Genomic DNA, 13,371 nt, shown 5'->3' on the forward strand with positions numbered 1-13,371 from the left:
CATTCATTTACTGTCATTCATTTTCCTTGATTTGTCAAGGGCTCAAGCAAAAATTTAAGTCCCCTCTGGTTTTGATGACAAGGGTGATTAAAATTGCTATGATTTGCTATGATTTGCTATGATTTATGATGACTGACTCAATTAAAAACTTGCAATTAAACCAGGTATTTATCTGATCTACTTTTAGGGATTAATCTTCTGTAGATTACTTTTAGATTTTTAGTATGCTAAATGAAGCACGTAGTAGATGCCATTGTATGTGTAAATGATGAATTCTGCTGGTTCCAGAAAAACATAATCAGTAGTAAATAAGTAAAATTAAATAACTTGCTATTAGCAATAATTCAGAAGCCTAGCAAAAAGTAATGCTTCCTTATACGTTTGAACTTCCCCTCGCCCCAAGTCCTCATTTTTTATTTGTTAGCCTCAGAAGATTTATTTATTATTCCCAACATTCATGGCAAATAGATTTCAGTTGCTTTCAGGTCGTATTATCTGGAATAAAATGTGGGTGCAAGAAAATGCTTGTTTCCTATGCCTGACCTAGGCAGCTGATCAGCATTCTGTGGAGTCCTTGAAACCAGCTTTTACTTCCACCTGGGAATAAAAAAAGATTTTCTGTGCAAACAGTATTTGATGTTGGTGTAAAAGTTCTGTTTCTCCTCTAAGCAGGTCCCATACTCCTGGCCTTTCTCTAACCCCTTGAATGTTATGTCTGTGATGTTTACAGAACCTGTATTCTGTGTGGGATCTGTAGATCTCAGTACAAAAGAAGATGGTAAATACTTCCATTCCTACAGCTAAAGAGAGGTAAGATTTTTTCTGTCTTGGCAAACTTGCACAAATACAGTAATAAGAATCACAGAATCACAGCATATTCTGATTTGAAAGGGACCCACAAAGATCATCAAGTCTGACTCTGAAGTGAATGGCCCTTATGGGGATTGAAGTAAATAAGCTCTAAAATTTTTTTCTGCAGAAGAGGAAAAAGTTATGTAAACCAAGAATGTTCTAAAGCCAACCATGTGTTCAAATCATGTTCTAAAGATGAGCAAACACTTGTTTTCTCATTTCATTATCTTTCTAATTATTTGATCATGAGGTTTTCTTGGGTTTGTTATAATATAGAAGACTGCGCGTGCCTTCTTCTCCTTCAACTAACTAACTAATAAGCTAACTATTTTTATATTTCTTATTTACTTTTGGTCTAGACAAGAGGAATCTATTTAGGAAATCATAGGAAAAAGAAAATACAATAAAATAAAATGGTTTTACAAAATTTAAAATTCTGTTTCAGAGTGTCTGTTTGCTGCTGACAGTGAGAAACATGCTGCCTGAGTACATGGTTAAGTACTTCTGCCATCATTGGAGTAGAGGAATCAGTTCTTTTTATTCCAGCCATATTGATAAAATTGCAGCAACATCAGCTTTCAGGATTCCTCTTTTTTATTTTTTCCAACTTGATTTTGAAAGTAAATGTCCCCTATTCTCATGGTTCTTTTAGGCATAAAGATTATGAAGAAATTAAAGAAGTTGTTATAGAAGTTAATGGCGTAATTCTTCCTGACTTTATTTAGGCTTCAATTCTGTCCTGTATTCAGAAAGATGCTAAGGATCACCTTTGGGAAAGTATTAGGTTGTCATTTATTAAAAGCCCAGCAAAATAATCATAGGCCCTGATCCTCTGTTTTGCTGTGCACTGGCTGAAGGTTAGACACATGCAGAGCCTCGGTGAAGTTAACAGTGTTTCCTGCTGGCACAACAATCTGCCCACCTTCTATAACTGCAGGATCAAGACAATGACTTGTAAATTACAACACTGATGGGCCAAACTGAAATGCTAATTCTGCCTTTGAAACTGGGGGAATTCAGTCTCTTCTTTACCTAGACAGCTATGCAAGACATGTTTGTCCAACCTATATGGTAGTAATATTTTAGAGGTAATTTGCTGTAATTTTGGAAGCATTCTCGCTGCATTATGTGACTGCTCTGAGACTTCCTAATATTTCAGACTTGCTGCAGTTATTTAGTTATTTGACCTAATCAATGTATGCAGGATATAATCGCTTTCTCTCCTGTAGGAGGTAGCACAGGAAAGAAATGCCATAATTCAGCACTTCTCTCTTGTGTATTGACAGCCTGTCATTTCTTGTACTCTGCTAGAGATTATGAATAGACAAAGTATGTAGGCTGAACATAGTTGCTTGGTAACTGTCTTCTTTACTTTCTTAAATGTAATGGCCTTTCTTCAGAAAAACATCAATTAGTTTAATTTCTTTTGATTTTGAAGTAATAAATTTGCCTTTAACTCCTCCGAGTATCTCAATAAATAGAGGGGGAGGCTATTTGAAATTTCAAACTATTAATTTGCTTGGACTTTCTATGGCAAGTCATCCAATAAATGTTAATGTGGTCATCATAATCAGACTTCTTTTCACTCAAGGAGAGATTATATATAGCATAGATTAAATTTTGAAATTATTATGCATGGTATACTCCTGTATTTTTGTGATACAGGAGAGGAATGTTTGCAGATTTGATACTGGAGTGAAATGTTTGCAGATTTGACAGTCTTCTATTCAAAGTCAAGTTTTTTCACCATTAATTGCATGGATATTATAATGAATGCAAAGCCAGCTTACAGTGAATATTAAGGAAGATACTAGGTTTAAAAACTCACAAGGGAAGTCTGAAAATTGTGAGAAATAATCGCTTAACTTCATATATTAAAAGCCCTGGGAAGTTAAAAGACCTAAGATGAAACAATTCTAAAGTACAGAAGTGGGGCATGGTCCAAAGTGGCAGTGTTCATGCCATTGCAACAAACTGGAAATAAGGCTGGCCAACCAGAGCAGTGAGAAATCCTGCTTAGCTGCCTCCAAAGATGAAAACCAGAAGACCAACCATCTCACGTGTATGTATACCAATGCACAGAGCCTGGGAACAAATGCAAGGAACTGGAGCTCTGCACCTAATCAGAAAGTAATGACATAATAGAAATAACTGAAACATGGTCAGTCAACTCAACTGACTGGAGAATTGTGATGGATGGTTGTAGGATGTTCCTGAAGCAAGACTCATCAACAGAACCTGGTACTTGTGGGTGAGTTCAACTACCCAGACATTTGTTGGAAGAACAATAGAGTAACTTATATATGAAATTTCCGGCATGCAGCTGCTTCCTCACAAAAAATACTAACTGTGCCAGCCAGGAATGAGGTGCTGCTGGACTTGCTACTTACAGAGGAAAAAACCTGTTTTATAATATCTTGGTAAGAGATAGCCTAGGCTGAGGTGATCACTGTATGGAGGATTTTGGAGTGCAGCCAAATGCAGAAGATTAGTACTAGCACAAAGGTTTTATATTTTAGAAGAGCAAACAAGCCCACACAGAGCTCAGCTGGGAGGAATTTCATGGGAAGCGTCCATATAGGATAGCGGAGCTTGCAAGTAGTTCTGCTGGTAGTTTTTCGAGAATGCTCTTCTACAAGCACAAAGGCAGCTCATCACCTCTGATGGTTAAGGGACATAGGTGGAGCAAGAGACATTTTGGCTTAACTGTGAGCTCTTGAGTCTGCTCAAAACCTAAAGAAAACGACAGATACGGAAAAGTGGACATTTCCAGAGTGTGCAGAAGTGCAGTTAGAAAAGCAAAAGCTGACCTCAAATTAAAATTGGCCAGAGATGTCAAAGACCATGAGCAAATGTTCTTCAGATACGTAAGCTGCAAGGAGAAACAGGAGGAAAATACTGGCCTGCTGTTGAACAGGAGAGTGAATCAGTCACCAGCAATACTGAGCAGGAAGAGTTATTTAAAACTGCCTCCCTCTCTGTCTTTACCAGCAGTGCTGGGCCCTGGCCTTGGGCACAGCAATCCAGGTTGGTACAAAAACAAGCCTGCCACCAGAAGTGAAAGAGTTGATGTGTGAGCCATTGGAGGAGCTTGACCCTACACATCAATGAACCCTGGTTATACCTACCCTAGAGCATTACAAGATGGCTAACATCATTGTGAGGACACTCATCATAGCCTTTGAGAAGTTGTGGAGATTGGAGGATGTCCCAGAAAACTGGAAGAGGGCTAATGTCATCCCCATCAGCAAGTTCTTAAAGAAGGATCCAGGAAATTTTAGACCCATCATTCTTAGTTCAGTCTCTGCGAAAGTTATGGAACAAATCCTCCTGAAGGCTATCACAAGGTGGATGAAGTGTGTGAGTGGGAAAAGCCAGGATGGATTCACCAAAGGCAAATCACATTTGACAAACATGATTGCCTTCTATGCCAAAGTAACCTGCTTGGTTGATTTGGGGTGGACATTTTCTACCTGGTTTTCTTAAAGGCTTTCAATATTGTTTCCCAAAGCTTTTTGCAAGAGAAACTGTTGTGTTATGGTCTGGTCAAGTGGTCCATGTGGCATGTGAGCAACTGGCTAGCAGGTGGCACCCAGGGGGTGTTGGTAAATAGCTCCTTTTCAAACTGGCAACCTGTCACAATTGGGGTTCCTCAGGGTCAATATTGTGCCCAGCATGTTCAGTGTGTCCATAAGTGATCTGGAAGAGGGGATCAAGTGTGATGCAGTGAAGTTTGCTAATGACACCAAACTGAGTGGGAAAGTGGACATTTGGGACAGGAGACCCATCCTGCAGGAAGACTTGGATAGGCTGGAAGACTGGGCTAACAAGAACCTTAGGAAGCTCAGCAAGAAGAAGTGTAAGGTCTTTCCCCTGAAAAGCATAATCCAAGAGTGCAGCATGAGCTGGGATCTGCCTGTCTGGGGAGCAGCTCTGTCGGAAGAGACCTGGGTCCTGGTGGACAAGTATGGAGAGTGAGTATGATATGAGTATGGTACTCAATATGAGTGTCCAGCGGGCCGCTGTGGTACAGAAAGATGACAGGAGATTTGGTAGCATCAAGGGCATCACCAGCAGAGATGACCAAGCCATTATCCCATTCTATTCAGTGCTTGTCAGGCCTCACCTGTAATCTTGTGCTCAGGTTTGTACAAAAAAGATGTGGACAGGCTGCAGAACATTCAGGAAGGGCTACAAAGATTATCAAAGGCCTGGGAACCCTGACATATGAGGAAGGACTAAGAAAACTGGGTTTGTTCAGACTTGAGACAAGGAAAATCTTGAGGAGACCTGAATTCCATATTCCAGTATTATAGGATGGCTACAGAGGAGATGGAGTATCCCTTTCTACAAGGAGTCACATGGAAAAGATATAGTGGGTACAAGTTACTCCTGGAAAGTTTCAGATTGAACACAAGAGGAATATTTTTCAAAATAAGAACAATCACCCTTTGGAATAAACTTCCCAGGGAAGTAGAGGATTCTCTAAAGTTGAACACCTTTAAGATCAAGCTGGACAGGGTGACGGGCCATGTGATTGAGACCGTGCTTTTGCCACGAAAGGTTGGACAAGATGATCCTTCACAGCCCCTTCCAACCTGCTATTGTACAAATCTATAAATTCTTTTGATTATGAAACTCATTTTGTCCTGCACACAAAACCTAGAGGAGTAAACTCTGGGACATGAAGCACAATAATTTTAACAGGATGTAAAAAACAGACTTCAGTCAAACTCTACCAGTTTCCATTAGCAAAGGACTACACTCATACTACTTCAAGAGCATTCTTGGTGATGTGGAAATCATTGGAATTTTTTAATTATTGACATAAGTAAAAAGAAAACTTCTACATAGAACTTTGCTCTGCAAGAGGTAGCTAGAAATAAAATGATAAAATTTAAACATTTTGCCCTTACAAAAACCTAGAGAATTGCCCAGTGCTGACCTCTCTTCCAGAGGCTCATTTGGGGATCACACATTTAACAGGAAAAATTAATTTTTATTAAACGGCAACATTATGGTGTAGACCATAGAATGTATAGCATTTCAGATGTCAAAAAAAAAAAAGTATTGTGAATAAAAATAAGGGTTTTTCAGAGACTGATAAATTGTTTTTCCACTCTTTACTTCTGGCTACTTTTTGTTTTAATACTTCTTCAACACTTCTGTTGTTGTGAGTCTGTTACCTCCCTGATATTAAGTGCTTCTACCTACTAATCAGCTGATGAAATCTTAAAAGATGAAAGGAAGATGGAATTTTATGTAGTCGACAAACTGTGAGACACATTTGCAGACAATTTTAAACTACTTTTATTACTGTTATTTTTAAGAGTTATTATTAAGAGTTATTACTAAGGACTGCAAAAATGGACATTTTGAAAGAAAGTTGCAGTTTTTTATAATATTTTTCTATTGGTCGTGACACATCAAAGAGTGTCCAAATGTCAAAAGATTTCTGTAGACTGTTACAAAAGATCATTATTTAAAAATCTCTGCTTTTTATCTAGGGGTAAATTAAGGACTATGTGATTAGAAGACAGAAAATAATTGACTTGAAATGGCTGTGTGTGTTTGTGCAACATGCACAGTAAAGTTAGGAGTGCTTTCTGAAAAAGATAATACCAGGTTGCGTGCTACCAAATCACACAGTTTTGTAAAAATGTTCCTAGGTGATTCAGAACTGTGTACTGCAAAAGGTCATCTCTAGTGATCAGCTGTCCCTGACACAGTATGCATTCTGTGGTAGGAAGGAGTATTTCAGACCGGGTAGACTGGTTTTGAAGATTCAGTACTTCTAAATTGAAATGTCATATATAACTGCTTGTCGAAAAGTGTACAGGAGTTCTGCAGAATGTGCTTCAAATAATTTTGTCTGATCTCTTGAATATTTTCCAGCTGTCCTCACAGAGATCACCTGGGTGGACTTTGCAGTTCCAGAAAAACAGAGTGTTGATTGTGAAAATGATGTTGTGATGGACTAGGAATGCATAAGAGATGGTCAGAATCTATTTTGCAGCTTGAAAGTGCCTGATTTTTAGGGTGCCTATTGGAGATCCAAAAGAAGTCATTAAAAACTGTTGAAAGGGGTCCTTGTTTTGTTGGCTGATACTTTGTCTTGTGGCTTTTTATGTTTGTAATTCACTATGATGTGGAGGACAAAGTGCTGTATTCAGTGTTCTTGTTTTTGTTGTGTAAGCAATGATAGTAGAATAGTTGAAATAGCTTTTGTCTTTATGCATTCTTATAATGAAGTCATTGATGGTTTTTCTCAAGCAAATGTTCTGGAGGATCCTCTGGCTCTCAATTCCTGTTGGAGGGACACCCAGCAAAGGAATGAAATTACAGCCTACAATGAAAATACCTTCTCAAAATTTATGTGCTTCCATAATAAACTCTTTCTCTTTGAGGAGAGAGGAGAAACAAGCTATGATTTTAAGTAGTAATTGTGTTCTTCGAGATATTCACACCCCAAGCAGACAACAGCTCTCCTATATTTAACCATAGAAGAAAGAGGAACACTTTGGTATTGCTCCCCACCCCCATCTTCCCCCTTATCTTTAGCTGTAATGTAGCTTTGGAGTTTTTTTTGTTTTGTTCCTGGCAGATGATATACTGAAAATATATTAAAAAACAACAACAAAAAAGTAGAGAAATGTTACAGATAATTGGCACTGCCTGTCACGATCACATTGTACAGAAGAGTAGTACATGTATTTAAACCTTCCTGCCTTTACGGTTGCTAATTTTGCCTACAAAGATCTCTAGGGCAATTTTTCTTATAATCACTAATATAATCAGCTTCCAACAGGGTTTTGTTATTGCAATGTCCTTCCAACCTCTACAAACACAGTGCTTCTACACCAAAATCAGTAGACTTAAAAATTCCTTTGCAGAGAATAGAAATTAACTTCTGAATAGACCTTATCATGACAATGTTAAGGACTTCAAATAGTATAGTGTAGGATTTCGACTTCATAAACTGCATAATCTATGTCTCCATCTTTCTAAACACAGGGAATTTTTATTACTTCTTCTTTCCCACTGTTCTATGTGCTCCCACTTTTACCTATCTGCTGAGAGATAGAATAAAATAGAAAAACATGTTGTGTCTGTGCAAAAATGTTTAATTAAAATTTTTTGTGACATTTGCAAGGAATGCTTGAAAGAATTTGGAAATCCCTGTTAGAAATAGTGAGCATTTTCCTTTTAAAGATACCAGTCATGACTTTCACTTGTAACCTTGTTTCTGAAATCATCCACGTCTCAGGCAATTGTTTTTGGGGGCAGTGCATTGGCTATCTTCTCTTCTGCAGTGTTAAACACACGATCTCCATGATGGTATGGCAAAGACACTGTATTGCAGAAGTCCAGGGTTCTTAAACTGTTAGTTTGTTATGAGTTTACATACTTGTGAGGCACAAAAAATGTGTTTAACCAACCACCATAGACCACAACAGGAACAGGCATCAGACGTAACCAACCATGAGCCCCACAGTGTGAGCATTTATTGGTTCTAATAATTGTTTTACAGTTATGTAACTAGTTTTTCACCTCTAGTTTAGCTGAGTCGTTCCCAGAATGCTTTTCTAGCTAGCCAAAGCAACAGAAGTGAGCAAGGATTTTACAAGGGCAACAAGGCCCTCACTTTGCAAGGCCCTTCTTCTTGGCAACACTTTTCAGCTGAGTTAGTACTATTGAACTGCTGTCTCACTCATAAACCTGCTGCATTCCTATGTTCATGTGCATAGAAGCTGGTATAGGATACAAAGGTAACCATACAGCACAATCATTGTCCAAAAAAATCGAAGAATTAACTGTTAAGTACTTCTGTGTTGAGTTGTAACAATTGAAGAGCCCAATATTTCTGAGCACAAATACATTCACCCTGTGTTGGATATTATGAGAATACTTACAAGGAGAAAAGCACACAAATACCTATCCATCTCCAGCAGACCTTAAAATTAAGACAGAGTGTATAGTGAGAACATGTGCAAATTTTCCACTTCAATTCGAGCTAAAGACTGTAGGTGTAGGTTAAACCCATGCACAGATATCTAACAATTTTCATATCTCTGAGAAATTTCTGATGGGTTTAGAGACAGAAAAAGGAGCTCCTACTTGCTAGCTGCATCTGATTTTCTATCATCAAAATCAGCTGGCTGAATTTGGAGCAGTTGCCAGCATTTGGATGATTTGAAAATGGGGGACATTTCAACCCTTGACTGACCCTCATCCTAGTGCACAAACCTGACCTTACAGTTGGCAGGGATCTGCCACACTTGGCAGATCAATGTTGCACTGGCTTTGCTGGCTTAGCTGTGAGGCTGCACAGGTGACTGGCTAGATATTTGTGCCCAGCAGAATAGGTATGGACATGTGGTTGTATTTTACAGCCTCGCTCCTTTATCTACAAATTAACAATGAGTTGAATGATGCTTTGACATTCTGTGTATTTGTATGGCTCACAGATCTGTGACAGAAGAGAAGCAGTTTAAGAGAAGATCAAAATTAGGACTAAACTATGCATGTTCTCCAAATCAGAAATGCATTGGCAGAGGTTATTGCTTGTGTAAGAAGCATTACATATAGAAGAAGAGTGGCAGAAGCTGGCAAGTATTAAAGAACAGCAAAAGGCATCTTCTCATAAATAATACCTGTCTGTAGTGTCCAACTGAAAAAAAAAAACCCAACGTAGAAAAGTATGAATTTTTGGTATTCATAGTTAATGTACAAATATAGTTTCTTTTCTGCTACTGTGCACTCTACTTCCTTTGAATATCTGTAGTGGTGCTTTTTAGAACAGTTCTCCCTTTCCCTCCTATTAGCTGCTTGTAAATTTATAATCCCCCCATTTTTCCTTTGAATTCTGTCACAAAGATGCAGAACTAAATACAGATTTTTTAGACCAAGTCTCTCTGCATGAATTGCTAATGTAAACTAAAGTGCCAGTGAGGGGAATGTTTTGGAAATACCCTAACTTTTGTGGCTTTTATCAAGCTCAAAGAATGACTCTTAGTTTAGAGAAAACCTGTTACAATGAGAAATTTAGGGTGATTGCTTTTCTTTGCAACAGAGAAAAAAATGCATATTAAACAAAAATAAAGTATGTTTTAGTAGGAGAAATACAGTTAAACTGTAGCTATGGGCACAGAAGAAAAAATGCTAGGTTTTGACTCTTTATGAAGGTTTTGACTCTGCATTAAAATCTCTGATTCCTATTTTAGAGTAGATCATAGCTTACAGTCTCCTCAAAATAAGGGCAGGACATTAGTTTAGTACTACTGTAGAATGAATGTTTACAGAGAACATCAGAAATTTTGTTGATCTTTTGCTCTGGCAAATGCCAGGTTTTTGCCTCTGTGGAGCAAAGGGCTCCACAAAAGGTCTCTGGGCACTTGACTCAATATCGATAAAATAGGGAACTATATAAAGACGGTTTCTTCTGTCATATGCTTGTATGTTCTTCTCAAAGCAGTCCAAGAAAAAAAGAAGGGACCAGGAGTAGAGTAGAGAAGCAATCTTCACTGGAATAACATAATACAGTTTAAAAATGGGTTAGATTGTTTTCTGATGTAAAAATATGAGTATGGTTCTGATTTTCTAAATGTAAAGGAGTCATAAGGTATATGCCAGGGAGCACAAAAGAAAAATACTCATGCTAATTTTATTTCATTCCTTCAGACCCTTAGATTTATAATATTTCAACCAGTATTTTTAAGGTCGATTGGAACATTTTGTCATACAATGCCCTGACTTTCCAAGCCCTGTTCAAGTCAGCATACTCATTCAAATGTCAACCAAAGCAACCTGCATAGCAGCAGTGCTTTGTGACAAGTCAGAGTCCCTCTGTAAATCTCAATCTTGTGTGAAAGACAGTGGGCCTTTAAAGAAAAATGAAAAGTACTGCAATTGAGTAGAAGATAAAAAAGTAGTTTCAAGTGCTACATAAAAGTAAATTGTACATATAGTCTGGCTTTGTAATCTGTTAGAAAATAAGTTCTTCATACTGTGTAGCAGCTTCCACTTCAGTGAATTGTTTTCACTGAAAATATTCTGTGTAGGTGAAACATTGAGTCAATTGAAGTTCAGTATGATAATTCTGTTCTGTTTTGATGTCTTTTAATAATGAGATAATTCTATTATGTGTTAACACTTGGTGCTCTTCAGGTTTGTCTAGACCATGAGATCCCTAGATCCAGTGACACTCTGGATGCTTAGAAAGATGATTTTTTTTGTTCCCTCTTTAGTAATTTTTTAACATTAATTTCTTAAAGTCAGGAAGGCACAAATTGCTAGAATTACATTATTATAAGGGTTATTACATATTCTTAGTAGTTTGTAAATAGAACAGTATTGGAGCAGACTGATTTTGTTATATTAATTTCTTCCTATGAAATGAACCACTGACTTTACAGCTTCAGTTTACTTTAATACATTCAAAATAGCTTGTTTTTTTATTGTGTTGGAGATTTTAAGTCTGGATTTCAAAATCCATGCAGAAGCTGCAGCATATGCTGTTTGATAGATTCTTAGACCCTAATTGTACTAATGTGTTTTGATGGTCATTCTCACTGTTCATCTGCACTGAATGAGACAGAGTACCTATTCCAATAGGAAACAGATATGTGGGAAAATTTTAGCTATTATTTTTCTTCTATTCAGAAACTAGAAATTCATTTGGACAAATGGCTGTTAAAAACTATCATGAGGATTCAAAAAGAAAGGTGGATTTGTATAAACCAAAGGTATTTCTGAAATGGTCTAAAGGAGACTATGGTAATTTTGTAAGAGATCAAAACCCACATCCAGTAAAAGTATATTCAGTAGGAGGAGCTGATGTTTATCCAATAATGGATCAGAACTTTCTGTCTAATCCTCAAAAGTTGAAATAAACTTGATTTCTTGTTGATCTTGTTTCAGCTCTTTTCATCTCCAATAGATATATGTGCTCTGAGACAATGAGTTTCTTGCTTTTGTTATGTATATCTTATTGTGCTCTTGAAGGATATCTTTTCTCCATTGTAACATGAAACAATATTGGTGGCAGGCAACTTTTTATATTTTTCTTTTTGAGCAAGTAACATTTGCAGTGCAATACATCATTTAGATGTAATGGTAGTAAAGATCAGTCAGGGTGTATTTTCAACCATGCATATTTTGCAAGTCCCCCTATTTACTGCTTCTCTCAGGACTCTGAATTTAATGATATTTCCCATGAGTATTTTCTTTGGCAATTTCCCTGAACTTTGGGAGAATACTTTGAATATACTTTCCTTCTCATGTTCAATTTCTCACAGCATTTCTGTCTCTTTTGATGCTAAGTGATAACTTTTTTTGTTGTTGTTTTTGTTTTTGTTGGTCTTTTGTTTTGTTTTGTTTTTTAAATGGATTTTTCTTCTATTTTTCCTTCACAAAAAATAATGTCCTAACACAGACACATTAAAGTGACTGAAGTTTCTTTTGGTTTTGTCGCTATGTACCCTTTTGGATCAATCCATTTGAGAGACTTTTTTTCCCTAGAACCATGTGGTCCTTATTCTCCCCTGTAGCTTGTGCAAACCTATTTTCTTTCTAGCAAGGATGAGCCGAGGATTTAGAAGCTATTCACCAAAGCCGTTTTAATGTGGAGGATGTTCAGATGGGTAAGCAGACTTTGTTTTTCTCTAAGCTTATGTTTAACACATATAGACCTACCACTTTGCTGCAAAGGCAGCTGTTACTGTGATTTCTCTTTGGGTACCAAGCTGTTAGTCAATCAGTGTCCCCTCATTAGGGAAACTTTATGACTTGTTGATAATTTTTCAGTGGTTTTCCTTAAAATAATTATCTAGACTTGAGCACTTCTGTCTGTCTCTCTCATGAGACAGACAATCATGATGGGTTTCATTTCTGTTTTTCCTTATACAGGATGGTTTCTATCATCAAATATTATATTATAAAATCTGGAGTTTGGGTGCATATAACTGAGCATGACTTAGCCCACTTATACCTTTTTGCACAAAGGATGTATACAGGAATTGCAGGGATTTTTCTTTTTGAATCCATGACAAAGGCTTTATTGACATTCATTTTTATGTCTGCCAAAAAGATGTTTCTCAGAATAAAAAACTTCTGCAAAGATACACCTCATAATTTTCTTGTAGTAATTTCTTTAGATATTACTATCATTTTTAGATATTACTATCATCTTCTGTCAGCCATGTCTTTCATATTTGGTATCTTGCATATGGGATAAGTAAGTAAGAAGCTGTTGACATCATTATTTATTTGCTTCATAATTTCAGATATGATTTCATCAGATGATATTACTGTGAAATTTGCTGTGAAGTCTGCTGGTAATACATGTACTTGCCTCAGTTGATTTACATGGGTTCAAGTATAATGCTTATATTTGTTGTTTGTTATATCTTGACAGTAGTAGACCTAAAAGAAAGTTCAGACATGACTGCCATTAAATTATTTCCAGTGTTGCAGTGACTTGTGGTGTTTCTATAGTTGAGCATCAGAGAATCATTTGAG

The sequence above is a fragment of the Lichenostomus cassidix genome, chromosome Z (assembly GCF_008360975.1).
Source record: "Lichenostomus cassidix isolate B80296 chromosome Z, HeHo_3.0, whole genome shotgun sequence".
Classification (NCBI taxonomy): Eukaryota; Metazoa; Chordata; class Aves; order Passeriformes; family Meliphagidae; genus Lichenostomus; species Lichenostomus cassidix.